Below are 26,135 nucleotides of genomic sequence, written 5' to 3'. Positions count from 1 at the left end.
AAGCCTAAGTACTCTCCAGGGTAGGACGAAAGTACGTATGGACTTTTGCATTCACTTAAAAAAAACAGACATTAAGCAAATACCTGCTATGTACCAAGCCTATGGAGAACAGGGAAATGGCTAAGCCAGATCGTCAAGGAGCCCAGTGTGGTGGGGCCGGTGTGTGGAGTGGGGCTGCGGGGTGGGGGTGTTGGAAAGAGGAGGAGGGAGGGGACGTATGGCGTGGGAGTTGAGATTAAAAGGGAAGGTTGAAAACAGAATATATGGTAGAAATTTAGGGGTACAGATTTGCACTGGCTTCTATGGCAGAAATCTACCCCTGAACCTCTTAAAAATTAACCTTATTTGCCAAATTTGGCCAGATATAATGCTGGTTTTCTAAAGATGCCCCCTCAAATAGGCTTAAAAATCCTCCTTTCGCTACCACCCCCCTGTTTCCCTACCACTAGGGCGTCGAGCTGGGAAGGGGGCAGGTTGAAAGCTGCACCCACGTTTGCTGCCTCTGCTCTCTGCAGGAAATAGGAATCCAGGGCTTTGCCGTCGTCATAGCAACCAGGAGTTCTGCGGTCCTCCACCCTGCTCAGACTCCTTTCGCTTCCCCCGCCCGCAGGGCCGAGCTGCCGCTCCTCTCGCGAGACTTGCGCGCAGCGCTGAGCTGCTCCGCGGTGATCTCACCCGAGACTTGGGGGGAGGGAGGAGTGAAGGAGGGGAAGGGATGGGGCGGGGAGGGGAAGGGCTAGCGCGGCGCCGCGGCTGCCGGCAACTTTGTGATCGAGTTTAGTGCGTGCGTGAGCAAGTGATCGAAAAGTCAGTGTGGCGCCGAGTCCCCGGGAGGAGGGTCCCCGGGGAGGGCCAGGTGTGGGTCCCAGAGGCCACCCTCCCCAAGCCACTCCATCCTCATCCTCCTCTGTGGCTCCCTCCCCATTTCCTTCCCCCCACGGTCCTCCCGGCCCTTCCCGCCGCGGTCTGCAGTTACCTGTCCCCTCCCCCCCTCGGCACGCACCTCCCTTCCCCCCCGACCCGCACCCACCCCGGGCCTTCGGACTCCGGACCCCCCGCCGCCCCGCACTAGCTTCCTGCGCCGGCCACCCGTCTGTTCTTTCTCCTGGGGGCAGGCGGGCGGGATGGGGGGCGCTGAGCCTCGGGGGCGGCGCGAGCGGGGGCCTGGGCGCCTAGACAATAGTTGATGCCTCAGGACAGGGCACTCAGCCTTCCACGCCTCCAGGCGCTCAGCCCCCGCCGGCTGCGCGCCAGCCTGCATTCCGGGTCCCCCTTGGAGCCAGGCTCGGGACTTGGGCTGATTCCGCCTCCGCCTCCCCCGGGCCCCCCTCCGATCGGCGATCGGCGCTCGCCCGGGCCCGGCCTCGCCGCCTGCCGTTCTCCGCAGAGGAGGCGGCGAGTGAGCGCGCGCCGACCGTCTACGCGGTTTCTCTTTCTCCCCAGGGGGAGCGCGCGGCGGACGCGCCCGGGACGCGCGGCTGCACCCGGAGGTCGGGCCGAGCGGTAAGTGGCCCCCGCGCCTCGGGTCCTGGCAGGGGAGCGGGGGTGCAGGACTGCTGACAGCTCCATGCCCTGTTTCTGGCCGGGGCTGGGTCCGGGGCCCGGAGCAGGACGCCGGGAGGCGGGTTAAAGTTTGATTTCCGATCTGGTGGCGTGCTGATAGCGCAGGCAGGCGGGGGCGAGTCCCGGCTCCACCGCGCCCGCCGCGGGTGCACGCATGCACCTCGGAACCCGAATCTGCACAACTACCCGGCAGGCGCCTCTGCTAGAGGCCAGGAGACCCGCGTCCCTGTCCGAGGGGCTGCGCCCACCCTGCAGTACTCGTCTCCACAGGGCGACCCTTCCCCTTCGGTCACCTGGGTGAGCGCTTTGCAGGCTGTGCTGGAGGGGACAGGCCGAGTGGTTTGATTGTGGGAAAGGGAGAAGAGCAGCTCGGTGCCGGAGGCTGCTTAATTTCTCTCCCCGGGGGGTCTTGGGGGAGTGAAAATTTGGGATGCTCTAACCTGCTTTCCTTGGAGCCTGTAAACCTCGAGGGGGCTGGGGAGGCGTGAGGGTGCTGCAAAAAGAACTTTTCCTCCTTCGCTCCATCTGTTTCCAACTTCTCTCCTGACCTTAAAGGAGATTTCCGAGGCTCTTAAATCGCTCTACAGCATTCTAGGTGGACAAGTAATCGTGTTGGGCAGGTTGAAATTTCATCGGGGCTCACCGTTTGGGAAACAGATTTGGGAAATGGTTCACTTTCAAGGAAGATGTTTGAATCGTTGGCATTCGTTTTCTGAGGGAAGCGTTTGGGGATTGATGGCTCCTAGACTACATTTACCTTATAGATTTTATTTTTCGTAACGAGTAGTTTAGAGGCAGCCTTCACTGAAATTCATACTACCTGCTAAACGATTATATTTCTAAACTAGAGCTAGTGATGCAATGCAAATTTCAGAGTAGAGGTGTCGACTTTCCTGAGGTTCCAGGTCTATCTGGATGAACTGGGGTTGGCGTTTCCTCTATAAAGCAAACCTTTCATGTTGAAACTCTGACTCAGACTCTTAAAGCCATTGTTTTTATGCTGGTACTCTGTGGGAGTTAAGTGTCAACTTTCTCCTGTTTTCTCATATGAAGTATTCTTCCAAGGCAAAGATTCTCCGACTGAAATCTTTTGGAAAAGTACAAGATTAAGTCCTACAGAATCGCTTCCTGCGGCCGGTTTAGTAACAGTATGTATTTTCTATATAATCCTGTGTTAACGACTTTTGACTTTCACTTTTCTCCTTTTCATTTTTTGAAAGCTGCAATTAAGCTACCTTTACCAGGATGAAAGAAAAGATGATGAGATAATGTAGAGCAGTGGTAATCGCAATAGTCTCAGCTAAAAGGTTTAAGTAAATCAGTTTATGGTCACTGATGTGTCCACTATTAGGCGACATCCCAGTTATTAACTAGAATTAATATTTAAAAAAATTTTTTCCCATGTAATAAATTATTTATACTAAGGCATTAGCAATTAACAATGCATTTAAAATGACTTGGGTGATGGTTTGCACATAAATGGTTCGAGGCAAAATAAGAGATTTTAGGGGATGAATGGTTTTATGTCACTGACAACTAATTTTCTTATCTCAGTAATGCTTAAGTAAAAGACTCTTGAAGTTGACTATCATTAAATTTCTCCAGTTGACTGAGAGAACAAGTTTGGCAAGTGGCTCAAGACAGTCAGTAGATGTTGCTGTTGTGAGCTTCTCTGCAGTTCCTGGTTCTGCTCCTTGAGTTTGAGTTGCAATTCTGGTACAGTGAACTTTTTAAATCTGAAGTATCAGGCAATAATAGTTGTAATTTCATTGTGGGATTGTATGGCAAGGTTGACTTGAACTCTTGATAATAATTCCAAAGCACTACTGAAATTTTACATTGAGATTCATCTAACTCTTTTTGACTATCTTTTAACTAGTGTTTTCTAGCTTTTTTATTTACTTTGCTTTTGCTTTGAATTAAGTGTGTAATTTTGCTGTAGTGCCCCCACCTGGATTTTTTTTAGCAACCTTTAAAAAACAGCTTCTAGTAATTTCATTGAAGTCATCAATTGAGGATTGCTTGAGATTAGCAGTTTTGTAGACTTTGGGGGATCTTGGTTAACTGAGTTGAGATGTGTATATGTTCTATCTTAAGTTGCAGTTTGAATTTTTTAATAAGTGACTGTTTTTTTTAAATCTCTGAGCTGTGAAACAGGATCATGGGAAAGCGGAAATGGTTTAAGAGTACAGAATCTTTGAACCTGTCCAATTTAGTCGAAAGTTTGTAATGATTAATGGTAACATGATTAGGTGCCTCTTGTCTGTCCTCACCATTGTATTGTCATTTGTATTAGTCCATGTCAATGCACAAGGGAAGCATAAATGTCCTGCAGATTTTCAGGTGACATCTCAGATTTGAGCCTTTTGGTTCACTGACCAAATTGAACTTTCTCTGGGAAAGGTCAGTAGACTCATCCTCATGATAAAGAGCTAGAACTCTGACAAGGCATACATCTTTCTTCCTTTTGGCTCAAATCATGGAAGTTCAAATCTCAAAATAAATTCAGAAAAAATATTTTTTTCCCCCCATAGCATCCGTATATTCCTAACCTTTTGAGATTTGTGGGATGAGTGCCGCTATCTGGGAGGTGTGCTCTTGGTTTCTTTGATTCTAGTCATAAGCAAATGAGTGTTCCTGGCCTCATGGAATACTCAGTGTACCCATTTGTAGTAACCTTCCCTGGTTCGGAGTTATAATACCCTGCTGCCTCCATAAAGGTTTTGCATAGCAGGCAATTATTTTTGAATTTTAACTTAAAAATTTTGAAATACTGTGGCCCACTATTTGTCCTCAGAAGGTCTGGGTTTCAGATACCTGCTCTGCCATTTTCTGGCTGTAAGAGCTTAAAAAATAATTGAACCTCTTTCTGAACTTCACTGCCTTTTTCTGCAGAGCTGGGCACAAAACTTGCTTCACAGCTTTGCCACAAAAATTAATGAGAATATATGTATGAACATACTTTGTATACCATAAACTCTTATTTGCAATTGCATTTGCTTACTTTTTGATAAACAGATTCCTGGATTGTTGGAATTGGAAGGGATTTTGAGCATAAATCATTTGGCCCATCTTCCCCATGTTACAGATGGGAAAACTGAGGTCCAGAATGTTGAAGTGACTTATTGAAGGTTATGGAACTAGTTGACGATCAGGTAGTGATTGGAAGGCAGGTTTCCACATTTAGCTGTATTCCTTTGTTTTCTGTGTTTGTTTTTTTTTCTCTCACAATCTGTTAAAATTTGTTCACTACTTTTTTTTTCTTCCACTTAAGTGTTCAGTGTTTATTAAATGACTACAATGAGGAGAAGGAAAACTTAAGGAAGCAAACAAAATCTACAGTAAGGTTGAAAACCATGAAAACAACTATGATGGAGTGTTTGGTAACTAAACTTTGGAGTTACTCAAATTACAAAGTTATGGAAAAAGAAATTATGAGTTAGAGTTTCTACATGGTAGAGCCTAAAGGCTTTTTTTTTTTTTAAAAGAAGTCTTTATTAATATATACATAATGTATTTATATGTTCTTTAGAAAAGCCAAACTCAGTTTATTCTTGTTCCCATATTTTACCTGTTTTTAATCTCATTTCCATTTGCAAAAGAAAGAAGTTATACATTCCTTGCTTATGGAACAGTGGCCAACTAAATTTTAGACCTCCCTCAGTGCCGTGTAAGGGTTACCAGAGGTTAGGGGCTGAGGGGTCAGTCAGGTGCAGAGATAAATCAGGATCTGTTTTATCTATATATATCTATAAAATGTTGTAGGAACTTCCGTTGAAAATGGGACTGATTTATATTGAACCACTCAACCTTCCACTGCAGTAATCTGAGCCAAGAGAGAAGAAACATCCTTGCCAGTTGGGTGACTGCCCTTTAGGTGAGGGGTTCTCCTTCTTCCTGGGAGGGATAAACAGTACAGTATTCCTTCCATGCTCACACAGAAGTTTGGGTCTTGTTCTACATATGGGACTATGTGACACACCGGTGTTCCACTATCACTTGAGATTGACAGTCCAACTTTCTATCTGCGCTGCACTTCTACTTTTCTGGTATGGGAAATAAATTGGCTGCATTCAATTTTTGCTTTTAGTTCTTTTCTATGTCTAGCTAATTAAAAACAAAAATAAAACCTACACACTATATGACACTTCATTTTTCAAGGGTTATATATAAGTTAATTATTCTCAGACAATAGCTCATTTATTCTTTTGGTGGGCTTTTGATGAGCTCTGGAGTGAGTCATAGAGGTTTGCAGGGATTCCCTTGCCTCTGGATCTCTTAAACACAGATGATTTGAGTGAGCGACAGAATAACACAGTGTGATTAGCTTTGTGATCATCAGCGTTCAGAAAAACCATCAGGGTAGATCTTTCAAGGGTAGGGGAACCTTTGCCAGTCCACGTCTGTTTTCTCCTTTCATTCTAGCCTGAAGAGAGTCAGATAACGCCATTTGCAAAGAGAACAGGAGTGTTTTCTTAAAGATGTAGAGAGATGACATCAAATGACATGGAGGGATGTCAGGAGTTTGTTTAGCTGGACCTTAGTGAGAAGCAGGGTATCGGTGGGTGTGCCACAAAGTCAAGCGAAGACATTTGTCTTTGCCTCTGGAGGTCTGAGATGAGAATTTTCAGCCTGTAGACTTCTGATTTGTTGCTTGTCATGTTCCACTAAGTTCTCCCTCTAATTAGGAATGTAGGATGTCTAACTTTAAATTGTGGGAAACAGGCAATTACATAATGTTAGATTTCCCTTTTTCCAATTCAGGAAAGGCAGGAGAATGTATGCTCCTTGCGAAGCCGGCTTGGGGAGGGAGAGTGGCTGGCTCGCATACCCAGGGGTTACTCCAAGGCAACTTGAGCAGACAGGACAGCCGGCGCAGCTGCCATTGGATTCCTTTTTCCCTCTCCCCTCCCGCAGGATAGATCTAGGTTAAATGAATTTCACAGACATGAAAGTTTATTTTGGTTATTGCTCTTCTCTTTCTACTTTTTCCATAAAGCCTTTTACCAAAGCTATGAACGGGTATAGTCATTGTTTCTGTGGTTCAGTGTATTTTATAGTGAGTTCCAAGCTGCTCAGAAGAAAGCTATTGAGAAGTAAAAGCAAAGGGCTCTGTGTTGAGTGATGTTCCTTGATCAAGTCTTGACTGTGATCAGTATCTTTTACTTTGGCCCCTATATTATCTTGCTGTAATTCATTTTCTTCATATTCTAACTTATTTTTCCAGGTGGGAATTCTAACTTGAGATATTGTGAGCTCTTTGCATTTCCCCTAACAGTCTCTAGTTCCCAGAATGGATTGGCCATTTGTTTGTATAGGTTTCTTTTCAGTTCTTGATGTTCTTACAGACGCAGCTGATAACAGTAGTGTCCCATGCCTTCAAGAAGAGATAATCAACTTATTAGGTGCCTATAAAGAAAGATATGTAACTATAAATTAACACGATTTTCTGAAATTTTCACCAAATTTGACTTGTATTTCTTGCTTCATCTGTGCTGTGTGTACCTAGGAAAAGGAAAGTCAGAATTTTCCCATATTCTCGCAAGAAGCACAGGGCTGTGACTTATCTGTCTTTTGAAGACTTTTCAAAAACACATGTTCTTACCCTTGAAATGAGGGTTACTGTGTAGTTGATGTAACCCCTCCCTCTTCCCTAATCATTCTTCTGGATGCTCCACTGTAGACGTCAGAAGGTTCTGCCGGTGTGCTTTGCCAGAGCCTAACTTCTTAGTGGCTGGTATTTGCTGTGTAAAGAGATGCGCGCGCGTGTGTGTGTGTGTGTGTGTGTGTGTGTGTGTGCGCGCGCGCGTGTGTGTGGGGGTGTGTGTGTGTGTAGCGGGGGTGGGGTTCACTTTGACTTGTAGCTCAGAATGTGCTCTTGGGAAACCCTTTAGGAAGCCTGAATGTGGTTCCGAACCCTTGTCTCTTTTCCAGCTTGAGAAATGCCTGTGGTTCTTCAAAGAGTCTCAGGGTTGTTTTATACTTTTAATTAGGATCTTAGTGCTGATCCTTTGTAATAGGAAACGAGGCATGATAATCACATAAGAAAATAATGTTTCAGTAGATAAATGATAGGTTATAGAGAACTATAGGATTCACAGAAAAGGCTTATTAAAAGTTCAAGAACCTCAGCCTAATAATTGCTTTTGGTGGCATTTTAAAGGTGGTGTTTGAAAATAGTGGTTTTCAGTGGTGTGCTTGGGGAAGCAGTGGGTGCTTGGGTAGAGAGGGTGGAGAATCATAGGGAAGCCTGGGCTTTTCTCTTGGGCAATGTGCTAGATACTGAGGTAGATGGGTGGTTCAAGAAGCTCAGGGTGATTCTGTTATGCTTCTCCCTCACCCAGGTGAAAACGCAGAGCTTTTACATAATTTTTAGTTCTGTGCTCAGCAATAAGGTAAATAAGTAGTGGGCTTAAACCAAAAAGCAGATGGCTGGGGATTGTAGAAACTTCATTTTGGATGGGTGAAAAAGGAAAGCCTCTGAATCCTCTGTAGAGTCCCACAGATTAAAAAAGACGACTTGGAAGAGCTCTGGAAATGACTGCCAACAGTTAAAAGGGTCAGGCTGCTTCAACTCCTGCAGTGGAGGTAGAACATGTAAATTCAATTTGGTAACTGTATGTTGGCTCTTTTTTAAAAAAAAATCTGGTAAAAACATATAAAATTTACCATCTTAACCATTTTTAAGCATGTAACGCAGTAGTGTTAAGTATATTCACATTGTTGTGAAACAGATCTCCAAAACTTTTTTATCTTGCAAATCTGAAACTCTGTCAATGTTGAACAATGACTCCTCCTTTCCCCCTCCCCCCAGTTCCTGCAGCCACCATTCTACTCGCTGTTTCTATGAATTTGATGCCTCATAGAAGTGGAATCATATAGTATTTGGTTTTTTTTGTGACTAGCTTATTTCACTTAGTGTAATATCCTTAAGGTTCATCTATGTTGTAGCATGTGTCAGAACTTCCTTTTTAAAGGCTGAATAGTATTCCATTATATGTATTTACCACATTTTGTTTATCTGTGGATGGATGTTTGAGTGGCTTCCACCTCTTGGCAGTTGTGAGTGTTGTTGCTATGAACATGGTGTGCAAATATCTCCTTAAGACCCTGCTTTTGATTCTTTTCGATATATACCCAGATGTGAGGTTGCTGGATAATATGGTAATTCTATCTTTAACTTTTTGAGGATCCTCTATACTATTTTCCATAGTGGTTACACCATGTTACAATCACACTAGCAGTTCTCAAAGGTTCCAACTTTTCTACATCCTTATTGATACTTGTTATTTTTTTTTTTTGTAGTAGTGGATGTAAGGTGATACCTCATTATGGTTTTGGTTTGCGTTTCTCTGATGATTAATGAAATTGAACATCTTTTCATGTGCTTGTTGGCGATTTTTAGAGAAATGTTTATTCAAGTCCTCTGCCCATTTTACACTGGGTTATTTGATTTTTTTTGTTGTCGTTGAGTTGTAGTAGTTCTTTATATATTTATTCTGGATATTAACCATTTATGAGATACATGATTTACAAATATTTTCTCCCATTCCAGGTTGCCTTTTTACTCTTTTGGTTGTGTTCTTTGATGCACAAAAATTTTCAAGTTTGATGTAGTCCCACTTCTCTATTTTTGCTTTTGTTTACCTGTGCTTTTGGTGTCATATTGAAGAAATCATTGCCAAGTCCAATGTCATGGAGGTTTTTCCTTATGTTTTCTAGTTTTAGGTCTTACATTTAAGTCTTTAAGCCGTTTTGAATTGAGTTTTGTGGTGTGGTATAAGATAAGGATCTAACTTTATTGTTTTGCATGTGTATATCCTATTTGTCTAACACCATTTGTCCATTCCTTATTGAGTGGTCTTGGCACCCTTGTCAAAGATCATTTGACCATATATGCATGAGTTTATTTCTGGGCTGTGTATTCTATTCCATTGTTCTCTTTGTCTTTATGCCAGTACCACACTATTTTTATTACTGTTGCTTTGTAATATGTTTTGAAATCAGGTAGTGTAAGTGGCACTTACTTTTAAATTATGCTGTTCGATGTTGAGTAATAAAGAAATGACAAAAGAATTCAAAGAAGTTTTAATTTTTTTAGGAGGACTAGACACGCTTGAAGAATAACATGAGAATGATATAAATAGCAAAATGTATGAGGCTATCAATTGGCAAACAGTATAGGAAAAGCCGTGTGTCTAGCAGTTCTGGTTTACAATGTGCTTTCACATTGAGTCCAGTGGCTTGGGAAGCTTCAAAAAGGCGGTGGACCTTGAATTATCATGAAGATTGGATATATACTTCAGTGAGTATATAGTGTTAGTTGTATCACAGTGATTTAGAGAGGTCTTTAATGAAAGCCTCTAGTAGTAATCTCAAGATTTTTAGCTGGATCAGTTATATCATAAGAACTATCACTTGTGATTTTTTTTCCCCTGTGGTACTGTATTGGCTTTCCTATTCTAACCCAGTAGTTTCTCATTTCCTGTATCTGCTCATTGAATAGTAGTGGGCCATGTATACAGGTAGAATATTTTGCTGCAGCACTTTTTAAGTTTCTGGATGTGTAAAAAAAAAAAAAAAAACCTAGATGCTGGGCATGGTGGCTCATGCCTATAATCCTAGCACTCTGGGAGGCCGAGGTGGGAGGATCACTTGAGGTTAAGAGTTCGAGACCAGCCTGAGCAAGAGTGAGACCCCTATCCCTACTGAAAATAGAAAAAATTAGCCAGACAACTCAAAAAATTAGAAAACATAAGCCGGGCATGTGATGTGCACCTGTAGTCTCAGCTACTTGGGAGTCTGAGGCAGGAGGATTGCTTGAGTCCAGGAGTCTGAGGTTGCTGTTAGCTAGGCTGACGCCACGGCGCTCTAGCCTGGGCAATAGAGCGAGACCCTGTCTCAGCAACAACAAAAAAAAAACCTAGAAAACTAATCTGGCTGTGTTGTACAGGATGAATCGAAGGGGAGAGATTGGAACCAGAACAGCAAATTTAATGGCTGCTTTAGTATTTATTTTATTACTAAGTAATTTAGGCTACTTAAGACGTATTTTCTCATCTTCTTAATAAAACTATGGGGATAATTTTGGTTGGATATATTACTTTGAAGGGATATTTGGTAGAATTTCCTTGGAGGAAAAATGTAGTATGCTTGAATGTAATAGGCCTATCATAAAGGTTTGTTTAGTGATGACCAAATGAATTTGTGTCTGCATGGGTGGGTCTCTAAGGAGTAATTTACTCACATAGCCCATCAGTATTTATTGAATCCCACTATATGCCAGGGGCTGGTGGCTGCTTCTAGTAAACAAAAGGTGCATGGTTCCTGCTCTCATGTAACTGATACTCTTCTAGTGACTTAAGGGGTCCAGTTCCATGTTCTTTTCATCTTGTCTGGTTGAATTTTTCTTTTAGTCAAAGGCCACCAGTTTTATTTTTGATGCAAAACAATTGCAGTTATTTATTAGGAAAATAGCTCTATGTTAAATGTTCTTTATATAGAGAAAGAAATAAACACTATACAACTGCTTTTTGGTTTCCAAGGAGATATGTCTTGGCAAAATTTATTTTATCAAGTGCTAAGTAAGAGAACTAAAGGAAACTGGCTATGATGCATTTTGTTTAAGGTTTTCCTGACAACTCAGATATGGTTTTCAAATCACTATTTTCTTTTCTTCTATCCCCACGTCCACTCTAACAGAATCTAGAATCCTAGTTCTGGCTAATCCTGGATTTTGCTATTAATTGTTGGATCTTGGAAGAGTAATATAACCTTTCTGGATCTTCATTTAGTCTTTTATTTGTTCGTTCATTTAATAAGTCTTCATCATTCACTTATTATATACCAAATAATCTTTTCTTTGTAAAAGGGAGAAAGTTGAAGGTTGAATTAAATTTCTTTTGTGACTTACTGTTAAAATTCTACAAATTTATTATTCTGATTTAGTGAGATTTGGAGCCTTTTGTAAATAGTAGAAATATTTTTGAAAGAGCTGAAGAAAGAGAAATTGAGAATTTTTGTGTTTAGCTCTAAAACATTTTAGTGAGAAAATTCTGTAATGGTGGATCATTTTAGTACTAGTTTCATTCTGTTCTAAAAACAATCAACATTTAAACCCAACTCTGAGAGTTTTTCTTTGTAATTTTGGTAGTAGACAATTCTGAATCTAACCTTTCTGTTGTTGCTGTTAACACCCTAGTAACTTAATTCCTTTTTGAGATGATTGGTATAGGGTTATTGTGGGAGGTTTAGAAATGCTTATCGCCCCTTCTTCTAGGTGCTCAGTTCCGAATCTTTTAGAGTCCTGGTCATTTTTGCATGTAGTAGTCTTGAGATACGATAACATCATGTCACTGAATGCAGAAGAGTCACACTGAAGATCTGAGTACCGCACTGTGATAATTAAGCTGGCATTTGCCCAAAATGCCAAATATGTAATATTCAGAACACCTAGTGTGATACTTCATGGTTTTATAAAGTGATATTTTCATTTTAATTTATTGTTAGAAATGCAACGTAGTATTGATTATACATGAAAAGATTCAGTTATGCAAAGGAAAATTTTAAGAATTTCCTCTCACATGGTAGATTGTTGGGGCTGTTGTAAATCTGGTCTCCTTGTTATCAAAGAGCACTGGAAGATTTGTTCTAGTCCTGGCTTTACTACATACTAGTTGTGTGGCTTGGCTATTTTGCTTTCATTTATTAATACTAATCAGCTATATTCACTGAGCACTTCAATCTAGATGGCAGATACTGCTCTCATCCTGGGGGTATATCAGTGAACAACTCTAAGTGAGATAGGAAGCCATGGGAGGGTTTTGTAGAAAGGGTTTTGATCTGATATTTTTAAAGGGTGAAACTCTGTTGTGTAAAGAATAGAATGGGGAGGGGTGCAAAGGTGGAAAGAGGAAGATGTTAGAGGTTTCTAGCAATACTCTGTAGGTGAGATACGATCATGGTAGTACAGGTGATGAGAAATGGCTGGATTCTGGGCATATCTCAAGTGGGGTTAACGAGATTCACTGATGCGAGAGATGATGTGGAGTGAGAGAAAGAGTGAAGTCAAGGACGTTTGGCCTGAGCAGCTGGAATAATGGAGGTGCCATTGAGTGAAGTGGGGCTGCCTGGAGGAGCAGGTTTGGGTGGGGTACTCAGAGTTGGTTTGTGTGTGTTGGGTATGAGATGCAAGTTGACTTGCAAGTGGAGAAATCAAGGAGGCAGCTGGGCAGGTCTGTCATTATTCATGAGTTTCATGTTTCTCATCTGTGAAATGGAGAAAGTACCTGCCCTTTTCAGGATTCTTGAGATCAAATGAGGAAAAGCAGTGACAACTTCCAAAGCTCTGTCCTGTATGATTTCTGGAAAGTAGACTTGTTCCCATCTTATGTACTTTGCGGTCTCTTTTGAACTATTTAACTCATAGGCCAGAATGTGTTGTGGAAAGTTAGCATTTGCCCCCCAAAGGCTGGCTTGGCTTTCTGTTTGATCCATCCTGCGATTCCTGGGCAGCTTCTGGGAGAACTTGGTATGTATTTTGGTTCCCTCCAAGGAAAAGTCAGAGGGCTGCTTTTTGCATGGAGCTACTAGAGCCACTACATGGAAGTGTAGCACCGGACTTGCTGCTTAATAAACACAGCTTCACATGAAAGTAATTTTATTTAGGTGCGAGGATATAGTAGTAGAAGAAACCACTTTCCTTTCTCAAATTCTTTATTATTTTAGGCTTTCTATAACTTGGATCAGATAACAGGGTCTAAAAGGTCAAATTTATTATTCCATGTTTCTTGCTTCAGAGTACCTATTTAAAAACTTCTAGGTTTTTTTGGATCACTTTAAATGTTTTTATAGACAGATGAAATATGTTAAATATGTATTTAAAGCTATTGAATTAAAACTTGTTTAAAATCCAAGATGTTGAAAGCATCAGTCTTATATTTTAATCAGTGGGAATTTGAATTTATCAAATGTCTTTGTTTAGAGGTAGCAGTAAATAGTTCTATCTTTGAAATGTGATATTTGCTTATAACCTATATCTTCCCACCAATTAGTTGTTTTTTTAGGAACATTTTTAGTCAAGAGATGTGGTGGTTCTTGGTTCTTCTAATCCGTAAGCAGTTTTGAGCAGAAACACTACTGTTCTTCTTTCCCATCCTAGTTTTATCATCATCAGCAGCAGCAGCAGCAAGATTCTAGTGGGCATCTGCTGTGTGTGCCTATTGCAGTTCCTGTGATTTAGACAGAGAAGGTAAAGTCCCCTCCATACAGTGCCTTTGAGGGCCTGACGCACGCAGTGAGTGTAACTGTTGGTGGGATGCCATCTAAGTGAGTATTCCTGGGGATGAGTGGAGAGTGGTGATGGCTTTGATGATGAAGGAAGGCATCAGGGAAGCAGGAACTGTGTTTTTCAGTATATGCTGTGGAGGTAGAAGTTATTCTGGGTAGTTCTCAGAATCTTTCAAGCAGGAGGACCTCTCTCTAAGTTAAGATTTTTGTCAAATTTATAAAATAGGTTTACCCATCTGCTCAGTAATTGTTAACTAACGTAATCTTTGTTTTTCATTGAATTGGCTTACTATACATTATTTAGGCTTCTGAGAAACTGAACTATAGGTACCCAGTATAGTATTACTTGATATAATTGTTGGAAAAAATGCTTAATTAAACCTTTGTCTTTCCTTTTGAAGTATATATTAGAAAATTTTGATAACATGTAAGAAATAATTTTAAGGGGGTCTGAATGTTTAAAATCTACATCTTTTCCATGCTTAATTTTTTTTCCCTAGAAGGAACATGACTATCTTCCCAAAATATCTTTTAGTTTTTCCAAATCATCTAATGGCTTTTTATTTGAACTCAAGTGTAATAGTCATTTTTACTGGGGAGGTGCACTCTAAGTGTCTGAAGTCATAGTACTTATTTATGTCCTCTTAAAGATTTTTATAACAACTTTATTGTGTTATAATTTACCATACAAGTCTCTTGTTTAAATTGTACAATCAGTAGTTTTTAGTATATTCATACAGTTGTGCAACCATCTCTATAAACAGTTTTAGAACATTTTCATCACCCTGAAAGGAAACTCCAAACCCATTTGCAGTCACTCCCCGTTTCTTGCCAGCCCCACCCCTCCTCCCTGCCTCCAGCCCTAGGCCACCACTAACCTACTTTCTGTCTTTATACATTTGCCTGTTCTGGTATCATCCAGTACCAGTATGTGGTATTTTGTGACTGACTTCTTTCACCTAGCTCTTTCAAAGCACATTTTATTTTTTGCCAGCACTTGAACGTCGTGGCAATGTTACAGATTCCAGATTCAAAACCAGATATGTCTGCTGACAAAGAAACTACAGCCTATGCTGGGACCAGAGAAAACAGCGAAACCACCGCTTACGGTGTGTGTTGTGGAGCAGGGAGTGAACTTTGAAGCTTTCATAAACAAAATAAAACCACCCCAGTACTAATCCACCAGCGCATTCAGTGCACACGATTGCATAATTGCCTTGCCCCTCCTTGTCTGAATACTGTCCTGATTCTTCCCTTTCTTTTACTCTTGGTGTGATCTGTGAGTAAGCCCTGGCACTTTTTTGCCCTTTGCATTGATTCTTGTTTTCAGCTTTTGCTCCTCATCTCATTGCGACCATGTTAGAGCAGACCCTTGACTGTTCTGCCTAAGTGGCTGCAGCAGTCTCCCTTCTGACCCCTTCTGCCCTGCTGTCCCCGTCTCCAGGCCATCTCCTGTCACTGTCCTTTCTAATGCACCACTTAGGGGTATGCGCCACCCTCCAGGAACTAAAGTGGCTCCAGTACTTTGCCCTGTCAAGCGCACACTCTCCTACTGCCTTTGTGACCTTCCTGTTGGGTCTCTCCTTTCCTGTTTATCTGATTCTTTTTTTGTTTTGTTTTTTTGGCCTCTCTAGGTCTGTCTCTGCCTTTATGTCCCGGGCCTCTGCTCTCTTCTCTTCCTAACTATTCTGATTTTCTTTGAACCTTTGTTCATTTTCAGTTTTATTTCTATTTGATTCAAAAAGTTTGTGAAGTCTACTAATTTCCTCCCCCATAGCCTTATTATTGCCATCCCCTTCCCTGCTCCTTATCCGTATCTTGTGTCCCATATCCCCTTTGAACTCTAGCCCCTGAACTCTAGTTTTATCTGTATCTTTCTCATCCCTCAGGATCCACCTCCTTTAGCGACGTCTTTCTGGTTATTAGAACTCAGCCCGATTGCTCCCTTCGGGGAAGTGTTGTTGTACCGTGTTGTATACTTAGTAATTAGTGCATAGTTCATCACGTTTAGCCTGGAGGAGACTCAGAGAGGACCTCATCCTTTGTCACACAGTTGAAAGTCCATCATATGGAAGGAGGAGAGATTATTTTTGTCTTCCTAGGCCCCATGGGATAGAACACAAGTAAATACAGATATTTGAATAAACATCAGAGAGGACTTTCCAGTAGAGGTGTTTGCAGGTGGGATAGCCTGCGCTCCTCATTGTTGGAGGCACCCATGCATAAGGCTGTATGATTCCTGGACAGGGTTGTTGTCAAGGGCATTCAGACAGTTTGGGGGGTGGGGTGTGTGTGGGGGGGAGGAGGGGCTTAATTAGGTTAGTGGTGTTCCGTCTTCTCGGGTATCAGAATCACCTGGGGAACATCTTAAGTACACAAATTCTCAATCTCTATGTTGAAAGTTTAGATTGAACAGTCTGTCAAGCTAGGCTTGGAAATTTTTTTTTTTTTTTTTTTTTGAGACAGAGTCTCACTTTGTTGCCCGGGCTAGAGTGAGTGCCGTGGCATCAGCCTAGCTCACAGCAACCTCAGACTCCTGGGCTTAAGCGATCCTACTGCCTCAGCCTCCCGAGTAGCTGGGACTACAGGCATGAGCCACCATGCTCGGCTAATTTTTTTGTATATATATTTTTAGTTGGCCAGATAATTTCTTTCTATTTTTAGTAGAGACGGGGTCTCGCTCTTGCTCAGGCTGGTCTCGAACTCCTGACCGTGAGCGATCCACCCGCCTCGGCCTCCCAGAGCTAGGATTACAGGCGTGAGCCACTGCGCCCGGCCAAGCTTGGAAATTTTTGAGTCAGATGACACTTTTAGTCCTGAGATCCTATGAGTGTCTCATTTGTTTACCAAATTTTTACAGAATGCCTGTACTGTATGGCAATAGGAAGTTTTGGTTTTGCCTTCATAGCCCATAGAGTCAAGGGGGGCATGCAGACAGATGGGTGAAACCATGTGATTCCTCCTCGCTAGGTGTACATTCTCTGAGCATAGGGACCATTTCTCATTTGCCTGTTTCTTTGCCCCAGAGGAATGTGCACTTTGGCGTTCATTCTTGGCTGATAATTTGATTAACCTGCTGATTATTAATTTGCTCCTGGTTGGGTTTGCTGCTGTGTTCTTTATCCAGTTGTTTTTGTACAACTTAATGTCTTGGTTGAAAGGAGCCACTTTATTTTTTAATTGCTTCATGGCTGTTTCAGCCTTTTTTTTTTTTTTTTGAGACAGAGTCTCACTCTATTCCCCGGGCTAGAGTGCTGTGGCATCAGCCTAGCTCACAGCAACCTCAAACTCCTGGGCTCAAGCAATCCTTCTGCCTCAGCCTCCCGAGTAGCTGGGACTACAGGCATGCGCCACCATGCCTTGCTAATTTTTTCTATATGGTTTTAGTTGTCCATCTAATTTCTTTCTTTTTTTTTTTTTTTTGGTAGAGAGGGGTCTCGCTCTTGCTCAGGCTGTCTGGAACTCCTGAGCTCAAAAGATCTGCCCGTCTTGGCCTCCCAGAGTGCTAGGATTATAGGCGTGAGCCACCGCGCCTGGCCTGTTTCGGCCTTTTGATTTTGTTGCTTCCTCGTAATAAAATTAACCTTGGCTACCATATATGGAGTAACCAATGTGTCAGGCACTTCATGTCACATTATTGCCAATCTTTATAAAGAGCCTGTAAAGTGGACATTAGCACTCTGAATGGGAGCCAGGTTGTTGAGTTCCTGTTGTAGAATTTTTTTCTTACATTAACATATATTGCAGCAGCGACTGAGTGGAGGAATTATGTAGTGCAGTCACCTGTTGGGACTAGAGTAGTCGCAGTCATGTTTTGACTGTGTGCATAAAGTGTACTTTACTGTTGGAAATGCCAGAAAGCCTTATAGCAGGGTAGCTATGACCACCACCCTATGAGTTAAACTTGTACTTTGTTTTAAACACTATTCTATACTGATGATAAAAGATCTTTACCCATTTCTCCAATGAAAGGCTGGTCTTGGTGGTATAATTTTAAGCGTAGTATATAGTTTATTATTCATCTGTTCCATGCTCAAGTGGAGAGTCAGGGACTATATTTTTATATCTTCATCAATGATCTGTATTTTCTGAAACTGACCTGTGACTTATTTGATGGTTTCTTTTCCTTGTCTGTTGTAGGACTTTGGCCTGTTAAAGTGATCTCCACGGTGCCCAGTTAATAATGGTCATACATATCCTTCCCTGAACTACAACAATGGATTCATTCTGTTTCTTTACTTATGCCATCTCATTTTATCCTCCTGCAATTCCTGGGAAATAGGTATTTTCCAACATTAAACAGATGAGGAAACCGAAGCTTAAAAAGATTAAGTTAACTTGCCTTTTAGATGCTCATCTGTTTACATTTTTCCAAGGGACCCAGGTATGGTTTGCATAGGAGTTACAGGAGTTACGCTGTTTCTTTTAACTTTTCTCACCTCTTGCTATTGCTGATTTCACTAAGAAAACTAGGTGGTAGGTGAGTGAACTTTTAGGAGGTGAACATGAGCTAGTATCTCAAATGCCTAGAGAAACGTCGTGGATAATGTATTTAATTTCCTCTCTAATGGTTGTCATTGAATGTCCTCTCTGGCCAGTTGAATTTACCGAGATTGGGGATAACCTCACAGTGGGCTTATACCTTCTAAGAGAAGCCCAAGGTCCAGGGTTGCAAATATTTCTAATACGAATAGCTAGGCAAAATGTAAATATGTATAGTTGTGGTGAAATGTAAATCTTCTCTGAGTTTATAATAACCACAAAGTTTTTTCTAGTAAGAATACCTTCCCTTTACTTCCCAACTTGGGCAAGATAGGAAACTTTTGACATTTATTTTCCGGGGTGAAATGCTTTCTTTTTCATCTTGCAGCATGCATGGATTCTGTTGTGCAACTGTCATCCTGTCCTTGACTTCTGCCTATTGCCCTAAAAGTAGCATTCTGTCATCAAGTCAGTGTCTGCTTTGTTTTGAAATAAAAGTCTTTTAAGAGCCTGGGGGTATATATTAGAAATACACAGATTTTTTAAGAGAAATTGATGCAACTGAAGTTAACTGAAGATACAAAAACAGATATAAGTTCAATCTTGGCTTCTTTAAGTGTGCATAGGAAACACATATTCAATGGATCAGACAATCAAAATCACTAGTAAGTTTCCTTAGTTAACTTAGATCGTGGTGGAAGAGGAGGACATTTTGGCTACCTTTACTTTTATATTGAGTTGCAGGCTGATCCAATATACCTTTGCTTAAACTTTATGTACAGCTCATTTCTCCGAACCAAATATTTGAGACTTCTCATTCTCTCATTCGTATTGAATAAATCCTCAAGATTTTCTGCTTTGGTTTATTAGATAAGGATTTTTGGTGGTATAGTAACAAAGCTGGGGTGGTTTTATCTTAATCCCTCGTTTGCTTTAGTATTTAGGTGTATTTAATCTTAAGAACAAAGATTAATTTTAAAAAGGATCATTAAACTTTGGTGACTGAACAGCGCCATGATGTACCTTCTAAATGGCAGTGAGCCCCAGAATTATTTGATGAATTCAATTCCTGGTGCACTCATAGCAAGCTGTACAAGGACCTTGGAGTCTGTCAGTCATTGTGTTCTTGCTTTTCCACTGTAGCAATAAATCACCTCGAGTAGTCCCCCTTGTCTTTGGGTTACAGACTTTTCTTGTAGAACTGCCTCGATTGCTTGAAAGCTACGTTTTTAATACTGTTATTAATCCAAGTACATTGAGGACATACCACATTCAGACCTTGGTGCACTCACCGTCAATCCACAAAGTCCATTTCTGAATATCATCTGAATATTCGTCATGCACTCAGCAAGTCCTTACGGAGCTGTTCTGTGTCTGGCGTTGGCCGTGGATGAGGCACCGTGCTGAGGGTGGTGCGGATAATGTTGCAGTCTTGTCCTTAGGATGCTCCCAGTAGGTTGGGAACTCCAGAGGAGAGGAAAATGCCCAGCAGGAGATGAGGGAAGTCATTTGAATGTACTGTCTTCTTTTCTGTGTTTTTATATTATGGAAGCAGCATATAAGCTTTGTGGAAAATTTGGAAAATACATCAAAATATGAAGAAGAAGAAAAGAGTCATCCATCATTCACCCACCCAAGTAGAAACACTGTAACCATGTCGTGTTTCCAGTGGCTTCTAAAAACAAGCAAACCACAGAGCTCTGTCCAGTAAAATGGGGCTTGAAGGTAAAATTTGATGAGGAGAAGGAAAAAAGGCCCCCGGAAAATGGCAGCATTTTTGTCATCGAGGGGGCCATGATGTGGAAGGCATTGGGGAAGGGATGTCTGGGATTTCTCAGGAAGAAAATATTGGGGAACAAAACCAAGGGCAGCATTGACCATAGATTTCTTTGTGAATAATTTCCAAGTTCCAAGTGTGTAGAGTTCTAAAACTTGATAAGATGTTAGTTGGTATTCCAAATGCTTTTCTCAGATATTAATCTGTGCTAGATAAGTAAACCAGAGCCTTCCCTTCAGGACAGAATGTGGGGAGATGATTTACAGATTCCAGTGTGTCCACTGTGTGTCCATGGGTTAAGATTGGGAGAGTTCATGACAAGAGAAGCCAGAAAAGAAACTTTTTTTTTTTTTTTAAAGGATCTCTTAGGTACTAGCACTTTTTTGGAATAGTGTTTCATTTAATTTTCATAGCAAAGCCTTGAAGAAGGAATTTTCCTCATTGTTGTAGTTTATATGTAGAAAATGGGTTTAGAGGCTGTGTTTCTTGTTTAGAGTCACAGTGTTTCATATTAAGTAGCAGTGACACATACGGGCTTTGGAACCAGAGACCTGGGTTCCATCCTGCCCTTGTGATCTCAGATAATTCCTCAACCTCTTTCTTCATTTTTAAAAAGGTGACAGTGATGATGCTTAACTCACGAGGTTATTGTAAAGATGCAATGAAACAATGTATGTGACACCCTTCCCATAGTTGGGATTTAGTACTAATAGATGAGAGCCCTTACTATGTCGTCAGTTGTAAGGCAGCAGCCCCAGTGCCTGGCACACATAGGTGTCCAACAGATGTTAATTACCCAGGGCTTCTTACAAGCCCTCCCAACTTTTCAGTTTTTCTAGTCTCTTTCTTTTGGATTTTGAAGGACCCTGATGGAAGGATATACTTCATTTGGGTTACCATGGTGGATTCTTGGATTTTTAAAATAAATGTTGTCTGCATTATACAGGAAAATCACATCTCATCAGTAGTTTTCTCTGCAAGGTCGTCCTGAACATTTTCCCCTGGGTGTCAATGGGGGAAGATTAGGGGTAGGAAAGCTAAGATTTTGGGGAGGGGAGTGGGAAGGGCTAAGAAGGCAGAGGGAGGAATCAACTTGGATATTTTCCTGGCTTGATTTTCTACCTACCAGCCTTGGCAAGGACTACTGTGGCTGAGTGTGGCTGGGATTTGTAACTGAGCAGAGGTTAAGAGGGTGCTATGTGGGAGATACTTGGTTTTCCTGGGACACTCTTGGTCTTTCATTTACTTGTTCGGTCAACAAACAGTTGTCGAAGCTCTCCTGTGTACATGGCACTGTGCCAGTCCTTGGGATTCAGAGGGAGTATCTGTCTTCATGAGATTAAACCGAATTGATAGACAAGGAACAGGAAATTACTACTCAGTTTTAAGTGCCAGGATAGAGGGAAGCTAGGGGAGGTTTGCCAAAATATATTAAAAATATTTTTCTGTGTTTGCATCTCTCATTGGACCTCGAAGGGCATGACTATGTCTTTTGCAACTTGATATTCCCAGATACATGAAAATATGTGTCGTTTTAAATCCAACACAGAAATAAGGTAGTTTATAAATGGTGTATTTAAAATATATATTTGTGGAAATCTCAACCCTATAAAGGTGACATCTGCTAAGTCTTTGACTCATTGGTAATGCCATTTTTAGAAAGTAGATGGTAGAAATTTGATTACCTGATTCATGCTGAGAACTTTGGGTGAAGGTGGCTATTTTGTTTTGGGGTTTCCTCATGATGGAAGTTGTGTAAGTGAGTCTTTGGCCTAAATTTTTAGAAAGGTGTCTCATGAAGTTAGGGAAGAGATGGTATTACCTCCAAGGCCAGCAGGACTATAAAAAAGAGTATGGTTTCACCTAGATGGGTGAGAAGCTCCGAGAAACAAAAATTGTGATTGTATGATTGTAAATAATTCTGAAAAGCAAAAATGGGAGTGGCTTGTACAGAAGTCCCCACAACTGTTTAGGGCCATTGGAAAAGAAGCCAGATTTTTTTAAAAAAGTTATTGAAATATAATTCACATACAATATGATTAGCCCATATAAGTCTACAATTCAGTGGCTTTTGGTGTATTCACAGCTATGTGCAACCATCACCACGATTTTAGAACATGTTCATCACCTCAAAAATAAATTACATGCCTCTTAGTTATCACCCTTCCCTCCTGTCTTTATATCTCCCCAGCCCTAAACAACCACTGATCTACCTTCTGTCTCTGTAGATTTGCCTGTTCTGGATGTTTCATATAAATGGAAGCAACATGTGGTCTTTTGTGACTGGCTTCCTTCACTTAGCGTGATGTTTTCAAGGTTTGTACATGTCATAGCATGTTTCATTACTTTATTTCTTTTTATCGTCGAGTAATATTCTATTCTCTGGATGTATAACATTTTGTTTTTCTGTTCATCAGTTGATGGACATTTGGGTGGTTTCTACTTTTTGGCTAGTAGGAATAAATAATGCTGCTATTCATGTATACGTTTTTGTGTGCGTATGTTTTCCATTCCTTAGGTATGTACCTAGGAGTGGAATTATTGGCTTTTATAGTACCTCTATGCTTTTGAGGAACTGCCACACTGTTTTTCAAAGTGATTGTACCATTTTATATTCCTGCCAGCAATGTACGAGGATCCACCTTCTCCACATCCTTGCAGACACTTGTTACTGTCTGGCTTTTTATTTTAGCTGTCATAATGGGTGTGAATGATTTGTATTTCCTTAATAAATAATGATGTTGAGCATTTTTCCTTACATTTATTAGCCATTTGAATACCTTCATGGCAGATTGTCTATTCACATCCTTTGCCCGTTTCAAAATTGGGTTATAAAAAAAGATAAAAATTGGGTTGTCTTTTTATTGTTGAGTTGTAAATATTCATTATATATTCTAGATACAGATTATTTATCAGATGTAGGATTTGTGAAAAGTTTTTCTCATTCTGTGGGTTGTCTTTTTACTTTCTTAGGATGCCAGTTTTTTTTTTGAGATGGAGTCTTGCTCTGTCACCTGGGCTAGAGTGTGGTAGCTTTGGCCTAGCTCACAGCAACCTCAAACTCCTGGGCTCAAGCGATCCTCCTGCCTCAGCCTCCCAAGTAGCTGGGCCTACAGGCTCACACCACCACTCCTGGCTAATTTTTCTATTTTTAGTAGAGACTGGGTCTCACTCTTGCTCGGGCTGGTCTTAAACTCCTGAGCTCAAGCAATCCTCCCACCTCGGCCTCCCAGAGTGCTAGGATTACAGGCGTGAGCCACTGCTTCTGGCCCAGGACACCAGATTTTAAGTGGTGTACAAAAGAGAAAAGGGCACATTATAGAAATGAAAACAGAAGAATAGGTTTAACTGGTACAAATGTTTTAGAAAGGTTATACCTATGGATACCTATGGATTGCAGGCAAAAATTTGAAATTACCACAATGATTTTGAAAAACTTTTTGGAAGTGCGATACACATCAAATACACAAATCATAAAGGTACAGCTTGATAAATTATTAGCAAATGAATACACACGTGTAACCACCATGCAGGGTCAAAAAAGAGAACATTACCAGCCCCAAAAGCCATCTTCTGCATCTTTGCAATCATTAGCCCTCCTTCTTCCCCCAAAGTGAGTTTTTTTTTTAACTTTTAGCACCATTGATTAGTTTTTACATATTTTTAAATTTGCAGAAATGGGATCATACAGCATGTTGTCTTTTGCACCTGGTTACTTTTGCTTTACAAGTAAAATTTATCCATGTGTTGCTTATAGCTATAGCTATAGTTCATTTTCGTTGTTCTATAGTTTCCCATTGTATGAATGTCCAACTGCTTACATATTCTACTCTTGATGGACATTTAGAGTTTCAGTTTTCAATTTTTAGCTATTATGCCTTTTCTTGTATGTGTCTTGAGGTATACACATAGGCATTCATTCCCTTTGGGACATAGCTGAGAGTTGACTTGCTGTGTCATAAATTGTGTTTATGTTCAACTTTGTTAAAGCATGTGCACATTCAGTTTTCAGTATTCAAAAGCAAAATGCATAAAAAGAGTCTAGACCCACTGTTTAATTTTTATAAGAGGGATTTCAGAGTAATTCACTCCTTTTTTTCCTACTGTCTTTTCTAGCAAGGAAAGTGTTTTTCAGACAGAAGGGCAGGATAGAAGAGAATAAAGCAAGAGAATTCTTACCCACTTTGAATCGGCAAAAATCTCCAGGCTGAAAGGAAATTGTTCCCCAGGACACGGAAAACTCTGCAGTTATTTTTGAGGAACCCGAGTTGGGGAACTTTGAGAAGAGAGAAGGGAGAGAGAATCTGAGCTACTGCCTTTCTTCACCCATCACGAGGGTTTCTGCCGACACTTCTATAACAAAAGATGGGTTAGCAAGAGAGAAGCATAACAAATTTATTTAACAGTTTTATGTGACATGGGAGCCTTCCGAAGTGAAGACCCAAAGACCCAGAGAAGACTATTTTTATGCTTAGGTTCCGTGAAGACTGTACAGCCATGTAGAAAGGTGGTCACAAAAAACGATGTGATCTAATGGTGATAGACTGTGGGGGGATCCAGCAAGGCTTGTCTGTTGAGATTCTTTGTGGCTTCTCTGTGCAACATTCCTTCCCCCTGGGTATGGGACAAGACCCCTCTGGAATGAGTGTCTTATGACTTACTCATAGATAAGATAGCTCAGAGAATTCCTTTATGACCATGCTTCACATAGAAAGGTGGGGGAAGGTTCGAGTGCCCTTCTTGCTCCTGGGGCCCTCCCTGTCTTCAGTTCGGAGTACTTTGGGACATTTTCTGAGCCCTGACATTCCTGAAATTGAAGGTGAATCACTGATTTATTTATTTTTCCTAAAGAAAGGAAATAGGTTAAGTTTCATGTGATGTTCGGGCATAATTCTATTGTGGGTTTAAACAGGTGATTTTGATAGTACTGAGAGGAAAAGACAATGGTTACTAGGAGCCAAGATGGTTTCAGTAATTCAAAAAACATTTATTGGGAGCCGGGTGTGGTGGCTTATACCTGTGATTCCACTGGAGGTTGAGGCAGGAAGATTGCATGAGGCCAGGAATTCGAGACCAGGCTGGGCAACATAGCGAGACCCTGTTTCTAAAAAAAAAAGAAAAGAAAAAAGAAAAAAATTAGTTGAGCACGGTAGCACACACCTGTAGTCCTAGCTACTTGGGAAGCTGAGGTAGGAGGATCGCTTGAGCCCAGGAGTTCGAGGATACAGTGAGCTATGATTGCACCATGGCACTCCAGCCTGGGCAACAGAGTGAGAACATCTAAGAAAATCAAAAAAATGTTTACTGGGCTTCCAATTCCTATAGGTTTCTGGTACTCCTAGTGCCAGGGCTGCCAAGGTGAATGTCAAGTCCTCAATTTAGGAGGTTAGCTTGTAGCAAATATCCTTAGTGCATTTCTTCGCATGTATTTCTTGAATGGTTCAATAGTGGAGGAAGCAGATGGATTAGCAGGTGATCCCCAAATATATGCAGAGTGCCTGGGAAGCTGGTTATGAAGTGCTCTTGTGATACTGGGGAGAACGGGAGAATAGGATATCCTTTTAAAGAAGTGACACTGCTTGTAAAATATGAAGAGACTAAGGGAAAGTGGAGTAGGGTGGGGAGGGCAGGCAGGAGCTGAGGCTTGGGGGTAAGAGCATTTTTGCTAGAAGGGGTAAAGTTATTATGAAAAAGCTTTCTAGAAGTGAGAAGATGTTGCCACTGAAAGGCTTTGCATATCATGCTAAGGATTGGGACTTTCATTTTACATAGCCCTGGAGGAGACCTGGAAAGATTTTAGATATCCAGGGAGCAGAATGGTCAGATTTAAAAGCTTGCTCATCATGTGGAAAATAAAAAATACTGATCTGAACCCAGGGAAAGAGGAAACTCTTAAGAGAGCAAAGGTAGGGGTTACAATGGTCCTGAACTAAGATAGTATGTTCCAGGAGGCCAAGAAAGGGAACAGATTCCAAAGGAATTTAGGAGAGACTAAAATAAGTCAGTCTGTGATAATCTTGTTTTC

General features: G+C 41.2%; 1 protein-coding gene across 8 annotated transcripts in view; it reads left to right on the top strand.

The window, feature by feature from the left end:
• Positions 1–722: 722 nt before the first annotated feature.
• Positions 723–26,135, top strand: part of SIPA1L1 (signal induced proliferation associated 1 like 1) — a 358,554-nt gene continuing 333,141 nt past the window's right edge. For 7 of the 8 annotated variants that reach the window (XM_045564679.1, XM_045564663.1, XM_045564653.1 and 4 more), the window contains exons 1-2: positions 723–807; positions 1,444–1,503. The gene's annotated coding sequence lies outside the window, so the exon portion shown is untranslated. Of the gene's footprint in view, positions 808–1,443; positions 1,504–1,700; positions 1,861–26,135 lie in introns of those variants that run through there. The other variant, XM_045564620.1, reaches the window with a different exon arrangement.

This window comes from Lemur catta, chromosome 1, assembly GCF_020740605.2.
Source record: "Lemur catta isolate mLemCat1 chromosome 1, mLemCat1.pri, whole genome shotgun sequence".
NCBI lineage: Eukaryota > Metazoa > Chordata > Mammalia > Primates > Lemuridae > Lemur > Lemur catta.
The sequence above is the reverse complement of the archived record's forward strand: the minus strand, read 5'-3'. Positions and strand labels throughout refer to the sequence as shown.